Consider the following 15,267-nt stretch of genomic DNA (forward strand, 5'->3'; position numbering starts at 1 on the left):
TTGCCGTTAAGTGTCTTCGTAACTTGAATCTTTCGTTAAATAGGGTCTTGCGCATCAGTGAGCCTTGGCCACCCATGACGCTGGTTTGCCACTGTTCCTTCCTTGAGCAATGTTTGATAGATACTGACCAGTGCAGATGGGGAACATCCTCACAAGAGCTGCAGTTTTGGAGATGCTCTCCCCCATCTAGGCATCACAGTTCGACTCTTGTCAAATCTCAAATCCCTACGTTTGCACATTTTTCCTGCTTCTCACATCAACTTTGAGAAGAAAATGTTGCTCCCTGATATATCCCACCCACTAACCGGTGCCATGATGATGAGATGATCAGTGATATTCACGTCACCTGTCAGTTGTCAGAATGTCTGATCGGTGTACACATCCATGTTTACCTTTTAGAATTCTCCTTTATTGAATTTGTTGGCTTGCTTGTTGAATTGATTGGTGCAATAATGTTACCAAATGTTGAACAGAAAAGCTACTTAAACAGCACGCTGCCCTGATGTGTCGAGTGCTCAGCATGCTGTGTGCTGAATACAAATAAAATAAAGGCTTGCTTGCAGAACTTTGATTTCTTTTTCCGTGCTCCACAGAGTATCGGTAATATAATCTGTACTGAATTTAACCAAGATCCACTGAATGTGTGTCAATGAGGTACTTTCAAAATTCTTCTTACGACTTTTGATTTGATTCAATTCATAATAATAATAACTTTTATTTGTATAGCCTCTTTGAAAACACGGTTACAAAGTGCTTAACAGTTTGAATTAACCCACACATCAAATGTAAGTGTAGATGTGTAAACATACAAGCACGCAGTCAAACATACGCTCTTAGATTAAATCCTGCATACGCCCTTCCATACACACATCAGGAGAACAAGAGCCAAAAATAATGGGCAGAAAGCTTAAGGAAAAGCTAACCAATAAAAACGAATTTTCAGCAGTCGCTTAAAACAAACCACAGATTCAGCCGACCTGATAGACTGAGGAAGGCTGTTACAAAGCAACAGATTTAAAATAAAGAGCGTGGGAACAGTTAAAACACCCTGCTCTGGAATGAGCAGCGGGTCTGCTTTTTGAGCAGGAGCCTGGTCATGTAGGGATTTATATGTAATTAATAGAAAAAACGGCAGTACTCCATCCAGGTGCATCCACAGAAAGAGACAGAAACACACATATATCCACGTTTTAGAAGAAGTAATACAAGTACACACACCTCTGACACAGTTTTCGTTTTATTAAATCGTTAGCCTGCTGCCCCCACAGATGATCTGACCTCTTCCTTGCTCCTTGTGTGTCCCCGTCTCATCTGCGAGTGGATTATGGAAGATGCATGGAGAGCATTTTTGAGTGCTTGCACCACTTGTTTGGGAAAGAAAATATTACTCTTTGACATGTGAATATAAATTCTATATATGGCACTGTGGAGCAGATATAATGAGGAAAACACACAATAGTCACAGAATTTATGTATTTGTTTATTTATTGCTGGTGAAGCTTTCCACATGCGGATTCTTATTTGTCAAGATCATGGAGACATTCTGGCTCCCAGCTTACATCTTTATTTTGCAGATTTTCACAGAAATCCCAGCAATGACCCTTTGGCTTTAGCATATTTCTTTATGTAGTGGTCTCTGATTAAAGAGCTATTAAAAGTGATATATTGCACTAGTCAACATAACATAACAGATATTAACGTATAGTAGCTTTGCCGTGATTAATGTTGCCCTTAAATAGAGCAGATGAAGACGAGCAGAGCAGCTGGGAGCGAGAGTGGCTGCTTTTACTTCATGGGTGGGCAGATCTGGTCCTAACCCTTGTCTCTGTATGCAGTGACATGTCTGTCTTTAGCTCGGCTGCCACTGGAGGAGGTGACAGGTTAGTTTAGACCTACAGCACAGAGGGAATCCTAATGGCTCCATCATGATGTGAAGGCAGCAAACTTATGTTTAGTCAGTGGCAGTCAGGGCTTCTTCTCACTCAAGACTTAAATTCAGCAATTTTGCCACCATCTCCTTCTCTGTTTAACTGGGTTTTGCCACTCGATACTGCCTTCTATACCAGCTCACAGTCATGTCTGTCTTTAAAACCGGCCTGCTTTATTGAACCTACATACAAGTCTGTTATATTTGGATCAGGAGACACCGGCTCGCCTGATTTGCTCTCCCCACCTAAGTCGTTTTCCTCTTCACTGTCAGTGACGTTATACTTTGGACCACCAGAGTTGGACTTCTGGTATTCCACTCTGGCCTTGGGTTACCTACATTATATGTAAGAATAATTTGATGTAGAAGGATTTTCCCTGAAAGAACTCACTGCTAATCAATCCTGTCAGCTCAACTGGTTAACCCAAATGCTACTGCATACTGTACGATTTAAAAGAATAGCAGGAATGGTCACGGACTGTTCAGTAAATACAAATTTACTCACATTATTGACCTGAAAGCTTGTGCATCTAACAAATTCTCTGCTAAAATTCTCTGCTACTAACAACACAGTGTCTGTGTAATTGATTTCCTTTAGGCCTTATGACTACTCCAGTGACTCTGACTATTAAACCCCAGAGAGCTACAGTCTGAAGGGTGGATGCTGCAAATGCAAAGGCATGTCAGGCTGACCAAAGATACATCTGCGTTGTAAAAAGATATATTAACTCAGCCGCGCATGTGTGCACAGGAACACTGCATGCACACGCATACACACGGAAAAAATCACATTCATCTTCTCACCGTCCTTGTAATTGTGGCTACGTCAATAGCATATTACACCTTTTCCTTTAGCTGCTTATTGAGCAAGCCTGCAGCAAATGTTCATGTGTTGGTTATAATGTGATCTATTACCTGTGCCCTAGTGTCAGGCTCTAAGATCAGGGCGGTAGGACTGGGATGTGTCGCTATGGGCTGGGGGTTGGGAGGATTATGGTTTGCCTATAGATCTCTGGGAATGTGAAGAGCCACTGGCTCAGATGGACACTTTATAGCATATGAGGCATGTTGTTGTGGCTTGGATAGGATGTATGGGTTAGTTTTTAATCAGTATAGATTTCTAAAGGCTGATAATAAAAATGAGGGTTTTCTATTTAACATTATATTTTAAACTGGCCATTAGGATGTTGCTGCATGAACAAATAGCCCTTTGTTCGTGCAGCACTGGACTATACTCATTTGTATATCCAGCAAAGGAAATTGTTTGAAATGCACCACAGTTTGCCATTCTAAGAGTAATTAAGCTGCACTATAGGGCCAGATTTAGCCAGAACGGAGGTTGGGAGCCAAAGGTGTTAACACCTGAAGTGCTAAAACACAAAATATTGCAGAGGGCCAAAATCAGCAGACAAACCAATCTCAAATCTCTATCCAGCCCTTAAAAGAAAACAAAATAACCCAACTGATAATGTCCCATTCACACAAGAACTTTTCTGTGTCTAAATACTTTCTGGGTAAGATTCACGCAGTGAACCGAGCGCATCGGGACCTCCTGAGCTACACCAACCAACTAACCAGCTAGTGCCTCCATACTGTAGTGGTTAACATATTTCCCTAACAAGGGGAAAAAATTGGGTTCATCACCCGAGGAGACACAAATCCTTTGGGGCTGCATTACAAAGGGTACCTGGGAAGGCTAAAAGTAGCTTACTATTAAAATAAATATATATATATAAAAAAAGGTTTTACTACAATTAGCTGGATTGTTTTTAACAATAGTCCTTCTCTCTGTAAGTTCTTTGTTTCACATCCCCAAGATGCTTTAATGGACTTAGATCTGGTCAATATGGAGGACATTTGACTGTCATTTTCAAGAAAGCAGCTTTGTGATGTGACAAATGTGATGTGCTGAAATCATCATCATCAGAAGATGGATGAACTGTGGTCATAAAAGGATCGACATGGTCAGCTCAGGTAGGTTGTGGTGTACTAGGTGAATCTAAGCATGCCAGAAAATACCCTCAGATACCAATGCATGCAAGACAGGCTGAATCCAGGGCTTCATACTGTTTACACCAACTTTTCACCGTGCCAATGAAATGTCTCAGCAGAAATGAAGACTCAGAGGAGGCAACATTTTTCCAATCTTCTGATCGTCTTCTGAGAATGTGCAAACAGTAGCATCGGTTCCCTTTTCTTAGCTAGCAGAGTGGCACCCTGTTTCAGTGTATGTGACGTGTTGCACATTTAGACTCATCTCTAGGGTGTAGGTCACCAATTTTTCAAATACTAACCTTTCTTCTGATGCTCAGTCTGAACTTCAGCAGGTTGTCGAGATGCACGAGCTACTGCCATACGACTGGCTGATTACATGTTTGTGCAACCAAAGCAGCAGATGAGTGTTTGATTCAGATTCATGACATTTTACTGGAACTGGCTGGAATTCACCTAGAGAGAGCTCACGTGACAGCCCCTTGTGAACGATGAGTCGATGAAGCTAAATGACTGAAATAATAATTTATTTTTTAATTATTTAATTTTGCAAATATTAGTATTGGTTCAGTGCAGAGTCTTTAAAAAGCTGATTTTGGCCATGAAATGTGGGCATTCAGCGTGATTGCTGAGTGCTGATTGCTGATGTATGACAGGACATTCTCCGTTGATTACAATTATTTCCCTAAGGGATTACTACAACACACATTAGGAGTGTGAAGTCAAAACGGGTGAATGCTGTAAAATGTCATTAATACTTGCGGAACAATATTTTATATTTGTATAAAAATATTTTGCCACCAGAAAAACCCAATACTGTACTTCTTACTAAACCTTTCTTCACAGTGCTCTGAGCTGTTTGATGTCAAACATCAGAAAAGTAATTTCCTACATATATATATAAAGAATTATGATTCCACTGTAATGTTTGTCTTTCCTTTCTCATGCACTGCTTGCAGTCATTACTACCAAAAATAATGGACGTGTAATTTTTCTTTCTGTTAATTTCTGGTTTGTGTTATCCGCCCCTAACCATCGTGATGTCAGTCTGATGTCTGAGTTTCTGCCTCAAAGTGACAGCAATGGCTGAGCAGCAGCGTATGGCCGCTTTGGTCGGAAAACAACATGATGTTTCAAAGCGGATGAATGAGTAATTACGACTATATTGTCAGTGCACTGATATCATATAATTTTTTGCGATGATTTAAATTGCGAACGATAACCACATCTGTTTGCAGTTAATGATGGCGAGGTTCTATCTCAGCTTCTATGTTGGAGAAAGAAAATAGAAACATGGAAAATGTGCGCGGCCAAAGATTTCTACTTTTTATGGCATCGCTCGTCTCATTTCTCTCGCTGGAGCTGAACGGTTCGCTCCCACTTTCTCCACCTCTGGTCACCCTCATCTCATCTTTTTGCTACCTCCTTTTCTCCACCACCAATTACTCCTCTGTGCTGTCTGAATGTGCAACAATCAGTGTTGGGACTAACGCGTTATTAAGTAACGCGTTACAGTAACTACGTTATTATTGTGGTAACGAGCACAGTAACTAGTTATTATGCCAAAACCGGGAACGCGTTACTCGTTACTGGGATTTAGATAGGCTCGTTATTCGTTACTTCGTGTGGTGGCTATCGCGGAGCTTCCACAGATTCAATAACATTAGCAAGTGGTGGAAGCCAGCAGGTGGACGAAGGAAAAGGGAGGCAAGAGGAGAGACCCAAAGCGGCCGCTGGTCCGTGAGTGTCAGGTGAACTGAACTTCAGGTAAGAAGTTATAACCTGCAGTCCATCTGGGTCAGATATGAACCAAGTTTAGGTGGAGTTTATTTTCGTTGCACGGTTAAGCTTGATCAGCTGTTGTTAGAATTTATTTAATATTAATTTCTAGTATAGCTGATGTTTGCTGGAGCCACAGCTGTAAAGCTGCTGGTCATGATATCGGTTTGGTTATGTGATGAGATGGAAACATGAAGATGAAACCAGGAGATGTCCTTACTGGATCATCAAAGCTGAACAGGTGATGGAGAAACAGGTTTACCTTTTAGTTAACATAAATGAGTTGAAGAGAAGTTATGAACTGTTTCTGAGAGACTAATAACACCAGGATCCTTTTTTTACTTAGCTGACAGCTGGTAACTGTGCAGGGGCGGGTCTAGCAAAGTGTTGCCAGGGGTCCATGTAGGGCATTAAAAGGGAAAGGGGGGCACAAGGAAAGACTTTCTTATTCTCATTTAAAATGTCTCACTTTTAAAAAAATAATTATCTGAGTCTTACAACAAACGATTGATAGATTGATACATATATACCATCAGAACAGTGTACATCACTGTCACAACAGTGTTTATTTTCATTCAAAGACTTTATGATTTTTCCTATAATGGCGGCCGGTCTCTAGTCAAAATACCCGGGACGATTTTTTTGTCCCAGTCCAGCCCTGTATGCAGCTCATCTGCAGTCTGGTGTTACCTACATCTTCCTATTCAGAAGGCAGAATTTCTGAGTACAATTGAAAGCACCACGACTGCAGTTTTTGTGTTGGATGTAAAAAGCGAGGATAGAATGGCTAGGATAGAATCAGGCGTGGGATTTCTCTCGTGGAAATGTGCACATTATTTTTTCCTTTCTATTGGTAGGTGGCACAGTGCACTTGTGGCAAGTAAGCAAGCTAGAAGACTGGCAATCTTGCTGGGTATCCAGTTACGGAAGCAACACATTAACAAGAGAATTCTGAGTTAAACCAAAGTTACTTTCCCTTGTAACTAGTTACTCTGAAAGTAACGAGTAACTTGAAGTAACTGAGTTACTTTTGATAGAAGTAACTAGTAATGTAACTAAGTTACTAATTTAAAGTAACTTACCCAACACTGGCAACAATCTCTCTCTTTATCGCTGTATATCTTCACCCCCTCTGCAAACTAATGTCCCTAAATCCCAAGCTGGTCAGCCTCTGTGTTCATCTTTTTTTGAGTGTGTGACATGCTCCTTATTGAACAGTGACCCATAAATCTCTGACCTCCTTGCAGCCTCTGAGTAAAGCACTCTGATATTAAATAATGAGACTCAGGGAGGTGATGTGGTCCTCTGTCAGGCCCCCCAGGGATGAGATGTGATATTGTTCCCATATCTGCCTCCAAAGTGGGAATTAACTATAGTCTGGATCCCAGCAGCACACAAGAAGAACACTGTCTCCAATTTGTTTGAGTAACCACTGTAGATAATAAAGCACGATGATCTTTTCTCATGCTGAGTCGTAATATTTGCTTAGACTGAACTACTCTGTGAGAAAACAGTGAGTCAGCATATTCTTAATCTATAGCGATAAGTTGGTTTTTTTCTTAATCTGTTGTGTAGATGGCAGCAGTAGATGCTGCCATGTTTTTGGTGAAAAGCTAAGTTAAAAGACACAAATAAAATAAATATTGTTAGTAAATATATTAATAATCAGTTTTTATTAGACCATGTGTTTCTATTTTTCCACTCTGCATTGTTCCCCAAGCTGCTGAAAGCTGATCACATCCCTAAAGACTTGCTCCATCTTCTCTGTTAGGGTGATAGGAAACTCCATCTGACCTAAGAGAGCTTAAGAGACACTGAGACAGTGTACAAGAGGTGACTTGACTCCCAAGACATCTGTTACTTTGAATGGCATCTAATTTACCTTTTGGTGCAGAGGGAAATATAAAGAAAGGGAGGTTTGTGGGAGGGAAGCATAGAAGTAAGCCTGGAAATGGGAGGTCTGTATGCATGTCTCTGTGTTAGAGTCCTATTCTGCTGCATACGTACCAAAACCCTGTGACCTTTTTCATTTGTATAAATGTAGATTATACCACTCTCTGTCTCTGACTAAAAAGTGTCCAATAAGAAATAATTAAATTTACTGCTGCATAGAAAGGTATAAATAAAAAAGAGGTTATCTCAGTGTGCCTCTGCAGTTTTCCCAACACTTAGTGGAAACACAGGAAATTGAGATTTAGGCATCAGAGGCTTGGATGACTTTTTCACGGTGCAGCAGTGTGTAGATCAACATGATCAGCGCTCGCTGAGATGTAAACTCAAGTGAGACTGTCTGAGCGCAGACTGAGCAAAGGATCTAGAAACAGCTGTTTAACAGCAGGTCGCTCAGGCAGGGTTACACACCATCATAGCAGGCTAAAGACTGACAGAGTAACTCTTTACACTGTACTTAGTTCCTATAGGAAAGAAGAAAAGCAAGCACAGGATGTGAATGGGTGGAGATGTTTTTTAGTGTAATTAAAATGATAAAAGTCTTTTATTTAGCCGTAATGGTCATTTTCATTTTCCTTTGTTATCAATTCGTTTTTTGTTGTTGTTGTTTTTTTTTTTTTTGGTAAATTTCACTGTGCATTTTTCATTTAATGGGAAAGAATTAACTTACTAATGTTATTTTTTTTATTTTCATATAAGTTAATAATACCACCCGAGGGATTAATAAAGTTTCATCTAATCTAATCTAATATTAAAAAATAATATATAATAATAATAATATAACCACAGTTCATGTTAAAACTAAATAATTGTTTATCCCCAGTATGACAACTAGCCTGTCTCTAAGAATTTGCCTGTTTCAGGATCTTGACATACCCTTTCAGGGTCAAAGGTGGCCCATAGATACCCTCTGTGGGATCAATTTCATTAGGTGTCAATGATCCTCTATATCTTGTAACAAGGTTGACAGTTGTTGGCTCTTCTTTCCACTTTTATTTCTAAACTTAGCTTCTTTAATGCATTAAAGCACCACATGTATAGCTTTTGTTATCTATCTTTTCTTTGATTAGTTTCTTTCCAAAATGAGTGAATTACAAAAAACATATCAGATGTGAAAAAAAATGAACATATGATGAAATCAATGTGAGAGTCCATTCATTAAACAAACTGTCACCAAGAGGCCATTCCTAAGAAATTTGCCAATGAGAGCATGTAACACAGGGACTTGGTTTTATTCCCAGTGATTAAAAAAACAGCGTATGTGTAAATGTATGTAGTCCATGTTTTTTGTCCGTCCCTTGATCTGCTAATTAGAGAGGAAGCATGGGTGCAGATTTTCTCTGCTTTGCTGCAGGAATGCAGCTTTTGCAGCCACAACTCAAACGTTTGCTCCTAATTTGAAGCTTGCTCGTCAAAGTAGGGAAGATCTCATATTGAACCAATCATGGTCTGTGTAATTTGGCATACATTTAGACAGTTATGATAAACAGATAACAGCAGGAGATGAGGTTTGAATGACACATTTTGATGTTTCTGGCTTTAATTTCAATTTGCTTATGAGATGACCAAGATCTTGTTAGCATGAATGTGAGCGAGTCTCAGTTTCTTAAACTTCCAGTGGAGTACCTCAGAGGTGTATTTTAAATTTTTGGATTAGTTTAAAAACACAATAAGAATTAGGTTTAAAGCCCTGGGTCTTCCTTAGCAAAATGAAAAAGTACATTACTATATCGAGTGTTAACGCTTGGTTTATTTGGCTTGTCCATGTGTAGTGTAGCGATCATCCATAATAAAGGCGTGTAAAAGGGTTCTCCCTGAGCTGTAATGACTAATTTAGTTCAATCATTCACAGTAAATTACTCCATTATTAGAATTGGTTAATAGATTAGTCACTTTCTACTCATCAGTCTCAGAATAACCTTCAGAGCACGGGCTTTAGTTGACCTTAAGTGACCCTGGCGGTGGAATGCATTTTGAACTTTGATCTCAAGGCGGGCCACAGTGCTGATCCTGACCTCCACAGCGAAGAGCACAGTGCAGAGGGGGACCAGAGACCAGTTGCTCAAGTGACTTCAAGAGTGAGAGGAGACGTTGTTTTGGTCATTAAAAGGGAATGTGGACAGTAGACGGTGGATATGGCTGTTCTGTGTTGTGGGAACAGAACAAGCTTGTTTTGAGTTCGGTTATTGAAAACAAGCTTAGACATTTTAGCGCTTAATTGCGGAATGCAACGGTGGCACGCTTTGGTCAGCCTACTGAGGATCATGTTTAACCTGCACTGAGAGGTTTTCATAGGAAAAATACTGTCACTCGAGTTCAGCAGGGCTTAGTTGGGCTGTTTGTTGAGAGCAAACAGGAAGTCCAGAAAGACTGCTTGTGGGGTAGTAGAAGGCTTCCCACCAAAACATACAAGTCCTGTCTAGGATTGCAGATTACAGACATTATGTTATTCTTCTTTCTGACTTTTCCTTTTTTATTTTTTATGTTTAGTTAGACTTAGGATTGAATTCTTCTTTGGATATTAAAAAAATGCTGTTAAAAGGGTACCCACTCTGGCTGAACATCAGAATAACTATTTGGAAAGATAAACAATTTGTCACAGCACAATAGGTTTCAAAGAAATGGTATCAGTTCCTTCATCACCCAGAAACTGCCAGCATGCACTTGCTACATGAGGCTGGGGATTGTGGATCAGAACCCAGGACTTGACAATCCAAACATCTCATCCCGATACCTAATAGTAGAGAAAGTCCCGGTGGCTGGCTTGTGAAGGTCCCTACATGAGTATCTCTCCTCAGACCATCACTGACCCACCACCAAACCAGTCAAATTAAACAATGTTACATAATACTGTCCTCAGCTGCTCTAGACCATGTCACGTCTGTCACATGTGCTTAGGGTGAATCTGCTCTCATCTGTAAAAACCACATGGACGCCAGGGTGGGAATGCCAATTCTGGTATTCTTTGGCAAATTCCAGTCAGACTCCACGGTGCCAGGCAGAGCTCTCTAAAAGATGTTGGGCCCTCAGGCCACCCTCATGAAGTCTGTTACTGAATGTTTGGTCAGAGATGTTCACACCACTATCATGGTCATTCTGTAGGGCTCTGGCATTGCTCATCCTCCTCCTCCTTACACCAGTCCTGCTGATGGGCTAAGGCCTTCTACGGGTCTGTCCAGCTCTCCTAGAGTAACTAGAGAGCTGGAATCACCTCCATGCTCTTGAGAGTGTGTTGGGAGACACAGAAAACCTTCTGGTAATGATGCCTATTGATGTGCCAGCCTGGTGGAGTGGGACTACCTGTGCAGCCTCTGTAGAGTCCAGGTATCGCCTCATGCTACAGTAACACTGAGCCCAGCGGCAAAAATGTCAGTGGCTCCACCTGAAAAACCATTCCTGTTTTGGGGGCTGCTCCTCTAGTGCACCTGCTGTTAATTTCATTAACACCAAAGCAGCTGAAACTGATTAACATCCCCCTCTGCTACTTTACTAACCAGATCAATATCCTAAAAGCTTGACTGACTAGATGATATACTCTAAATGAAAAGTATTCCTTTACTTTTTTGTTTGGCATATCAAAATGTGTGGTACAATTTGTCCAGTTGAACTACAAATTAATTCTGAACCAGTCTGTGCGTCTACCCTGCGAGAGTCGGGGTTTCAATTAGCCTCTCTCATCCTTCGGCTGTTGCACGCTTCACCGAACCCATGTGGTGCCCAGTAAGCAGGCTGGCAGAGTGGCAGGCAGTCCTCAAGCAGCCTCCAATCCACCTGAATAAAAACACTTGACCTCCTCAATAAGGGTCACCAGTCACTTTTATTAAGGGTGCAAAGATCTGAAGGGGTGACATTTGCCCATCCATCCCGATATCCGGGTTTTGCCTAATCCATGTGTTTTTGGATCCTATGCACAGTCAGTGGAGCCAGACGCTCAAATGGCCCATTGACGGGAGGGGCCATTGTGTCAGCGACAGTGAAATGTATAAGGAAAGAGCAGGGGGTTTTGTTTTTTTTATTTTGGATAAAGGTCTGTTCTGCAGACCTGAAGCTGAACCATCTAGTTTGCATATCAATACCTTCAGGCCTGAATAACTTCAGTCAGCTGATGAATGAGAGATTTGCTGCTATCTCAGGTCTCAGGGCTCTCTGCAGAGAGAGACATAAAGGAAACTTTTCAGCAGCGGAGAGCTCAACGACATAGCCCGGTGGTTCCCTTTACGCACTCCTCACCAGTGAATGGGATTGTGTGACTTGAAGATATTCTATAACTAGAGAGTATACACTGGGGAAAGTGAACACCACCCGCCTGTCAAACGTTAGCACGTTTTGGTTTAAAAAAATCTGCTGAGGTAACTGATCGCCTCATAACTCCTCTGAAAATGTTGCTGGCAGTGAAAGTGGCTGCAGAATTCTGAATGAAAAACCATGTGGTCTTGACCTGAAACTGCAACTTGCTCCACTTTCATCCCTGTTTTTTACTTCTTTTTAATCTGTTATAAAATCTAGCCGTTAAGCTGATAAAATCCAAACGCATGCAGTGAGTTCAAAAGAGAGCTTTGCTTAAAAAACAAGGTACTTAAAGCAACAGAAGCTGTAAAAATGGTAAAAATGTATCAAACCTGAAAGTTGCTCATGAAACTGTGCAGGGATCAGCGAGTGCACAGCGGTAGTTGACAATTCATTATGTGTACGCCAGCTTCAATTTCTGCTGCTAACACAAGTGTCATCCAAGCTTTTTCTATGTTAATGGTAATTGAATTGAACTGATACAACTGCTGATTCAAATCTAATGAAATAAGAATTTAAAATAATGCATAAATTCAAAAATAGATACATTTCTCAGGCTGCGCAGCTCTTGAAGGATTAAAGTCGTAATCAGGTCCAGCATCCCCCCTCCCCCACCCGTGTATTTGTGTTTAGGTGCTTCATCGATTAAAGATGCAGGAAAGATCTATCATTTGATAAATAATATTATACAAATACGATAAGTATGATAGTGACCCATACCTGACCCCAAAGCTAAATCACAACGACGCTGGAACATGGCACCTATAAGCTCATATCTCCACCACCTATAAACTAAAGAGGCAGCTATTGATTGGTAGCATCTCCCCTCAGTGGAGGTCCCAGAGGCTGAGAATGTAATATTAATGGATCAGGAGGGTGTTGCTGTGTGTGTTTATAAGTGTGTGAGTGTGTGCATGCTTCTGCGCTCGTAGTTCAACCTGGGTGACTCCATTAACCAGCATGGCAATAGCGGTCAGCAGTTTATGGTGACCAGGATCACAGGTCAAGGGGGAGAGAAGAGGTCAAAGATTGCCATCCCTAAAAGGTCTCCAATCACCCTGGTGAATTGATTGCTTACACATCAGAAGAGCCACTGTCCTGTGTTAACTTCAAATTTAACCGCAGACGCCTGCAGCTACACGACCCCTACAAAAAAAAAAAAAGCCACCCCAACTACAGGGAGTGCAGAATTATTAGGCAAATGAGTATTTTGTCCACATCATCCTCTTCATGCATGTTGTCCTACTCCAAGCTGTATAGGCTCGAAAGCCTACTACCAATTAAGCATATTAGGTGATGTGCATCTCTGTAATGAGAAGGGGTGTGGTCTAATGACATCAACACCCTATATCAGGTGTGCATAATTATTAGGCAACTTCCTTTCCTTTGGCAAAATGGGTCAAAAGAAGGACTTGACAGGCTCAGAAAAGTCAAAAATAGTGAGATATCTTGCAGAGGGATGCAGCAGTCTCAAAATTGCAAAGCTTCTGAAGCGTGATCATCGAACAATCAAGCGTTTCATTCAAAATAGTCAACAGGGTCGCAAGAAGCGTGTGGAAAAACCAAGGCGCAAAATAACTGCCCATGAACTGAGAAAAGTCAAGCGTGCAGCTGCCAAGATGCCACTTGCCACCAGTTTGGCCATATTTCAGAGCTGCAACATCACTGGAGTGCCCAAAAGCACAAGGTGTGCAATACTCATAGACATGGCCAAGGTAAGAAAGGCTGAAAGACGACCACCACTGAACAAGACACACAAGCTGAAACGTCAAGACCGGGCCGAGAAATATCTCAAGACTGATTTTTCTAAGGTTTTATGGACTGATGGAATGAGAGTGAGTCTTGATGGGCCAGATGGATGGGCCCGTGGCTGGATTGGTAAAGGGCAGAGAGCTCCAGTCCGACTCAGACGCCAGCAAGGTGGAGGTGGAGTACTGGTTTGGGCTGGTATCATCAAAGATGAGCTTGTGGGGCCTTTTCGGGTTGAGGATGGAGTCAAGCTCAACTCCCAGTCCTACTGCCAGTTTCTGGAAGACACCTTCTTCAAGCAGTGGTACAGGAAGAAGTCTGCATCCTTCAAGAAAAACATGATTTTCATGCAGGACAATGCTCCATCACACGCATCCAAGTACTCCACAGCGTGGCTGGCAAGAAAGGGTATAAAAGAAGAAAAACTAATGACATGGCCTCCTTGTTCACCTGATCTGAACCCCATTGAGAACCTGTGGTCCATCATCAAATGTGAGATTTACAAGGAGGGAAAACAGTACACCTCTCTGAACAGTGTCTGGGAGGCTGTGGTTGTTGCTGCACGCAATGTTGATGGTGAACAGATCAAAACACTGACAGAATCCATGGATGGCAGGCTTTTGAGTGTCCTTGCAAAGAAAGGTGGCTATATTGGTTGCTGATTTGTTTTTGTTTTGTTTTTGAATGTCAGAAATGTATATTTGTGAATGTGGAGATGTTATATTGGTTTCACTGGTAAAAATAAATAATTGAAATGGGTATATATTTGTTTTTTGTTAAGTTGCCAAATAATTATGCACAGTAATAGTCACCTGCACACACAGATATCCCCCTAAAATAGCTAAAACTAAAAACTACTTCCAAAAACATTCAGCTTTGATATTAATGAGTTTTTTGGGTTGATTGAGAACATGGTTGTTGCTCAATAATAAAATTATTCCTCAAAAATACAACTTGCCTAATAATTCTGCACTCCCTGTATATCCAGCTCCAGCCACCAACTTTAGTCAGTTTTTGGCACACACTTAAAACAAGTGTGTGCCAAAAACTGACTGAACATGTGTCTACGTTCAAATGACTACAGCGCATTTAAAACTGCTGAGAGGCTTTCTGCAGTTTTACGCTGTTAGAGCCAGAGTCACTTTGAAGAAAGCATTTTCCATCATGGACAAACGTATAGTTTGACATCCTGGTGAATTATCTTAATGCTGAAAGTTAGATGGGAATATTGATGCCTCTCTCACATCTGTTCACTAAATATGACGCTAAAGTCAGCAGATGGGTAACATAGTTTAAACTCCAGGAACTGACTGACTAACACTCTGGGGGATACAGTCAATTTTTCGGGTCTTTTGTGGCCAGGATGTCCTGATAGTAGATAACAGATATTCAGTTCCAGACTTCCTGTTCCATGTGCCATTTATTCCTTTTGAACAAGGATAAATTCCCCAAAAGCTTATACAGAGCTTAGTCATCAGGTGATGGCTGGTTGTTGATGATTTGTGAGAGAAGGAGAGCCGAACGATTGAAAAAGAAGGTTTACAAGGTGGTGGTGAGACCTGCTATGAAGCACAGGGGGATTG

The sequence above is a fragment of the Maylandia zebra genome, linkage group LG8 (assembly GCF_041146795.1).
Source record: "Maylandia zebra isolate NMK-2024a linkage group LG8, Mzebra_GT3a, whole genome shotgun sequence".
Classification (NCBI taxonomy): Eukaryota; Metazoa; Chordata; class Actinopteri; order Cichliformes; family Cichlidae; genus Maylandia; species Maylandia zebra.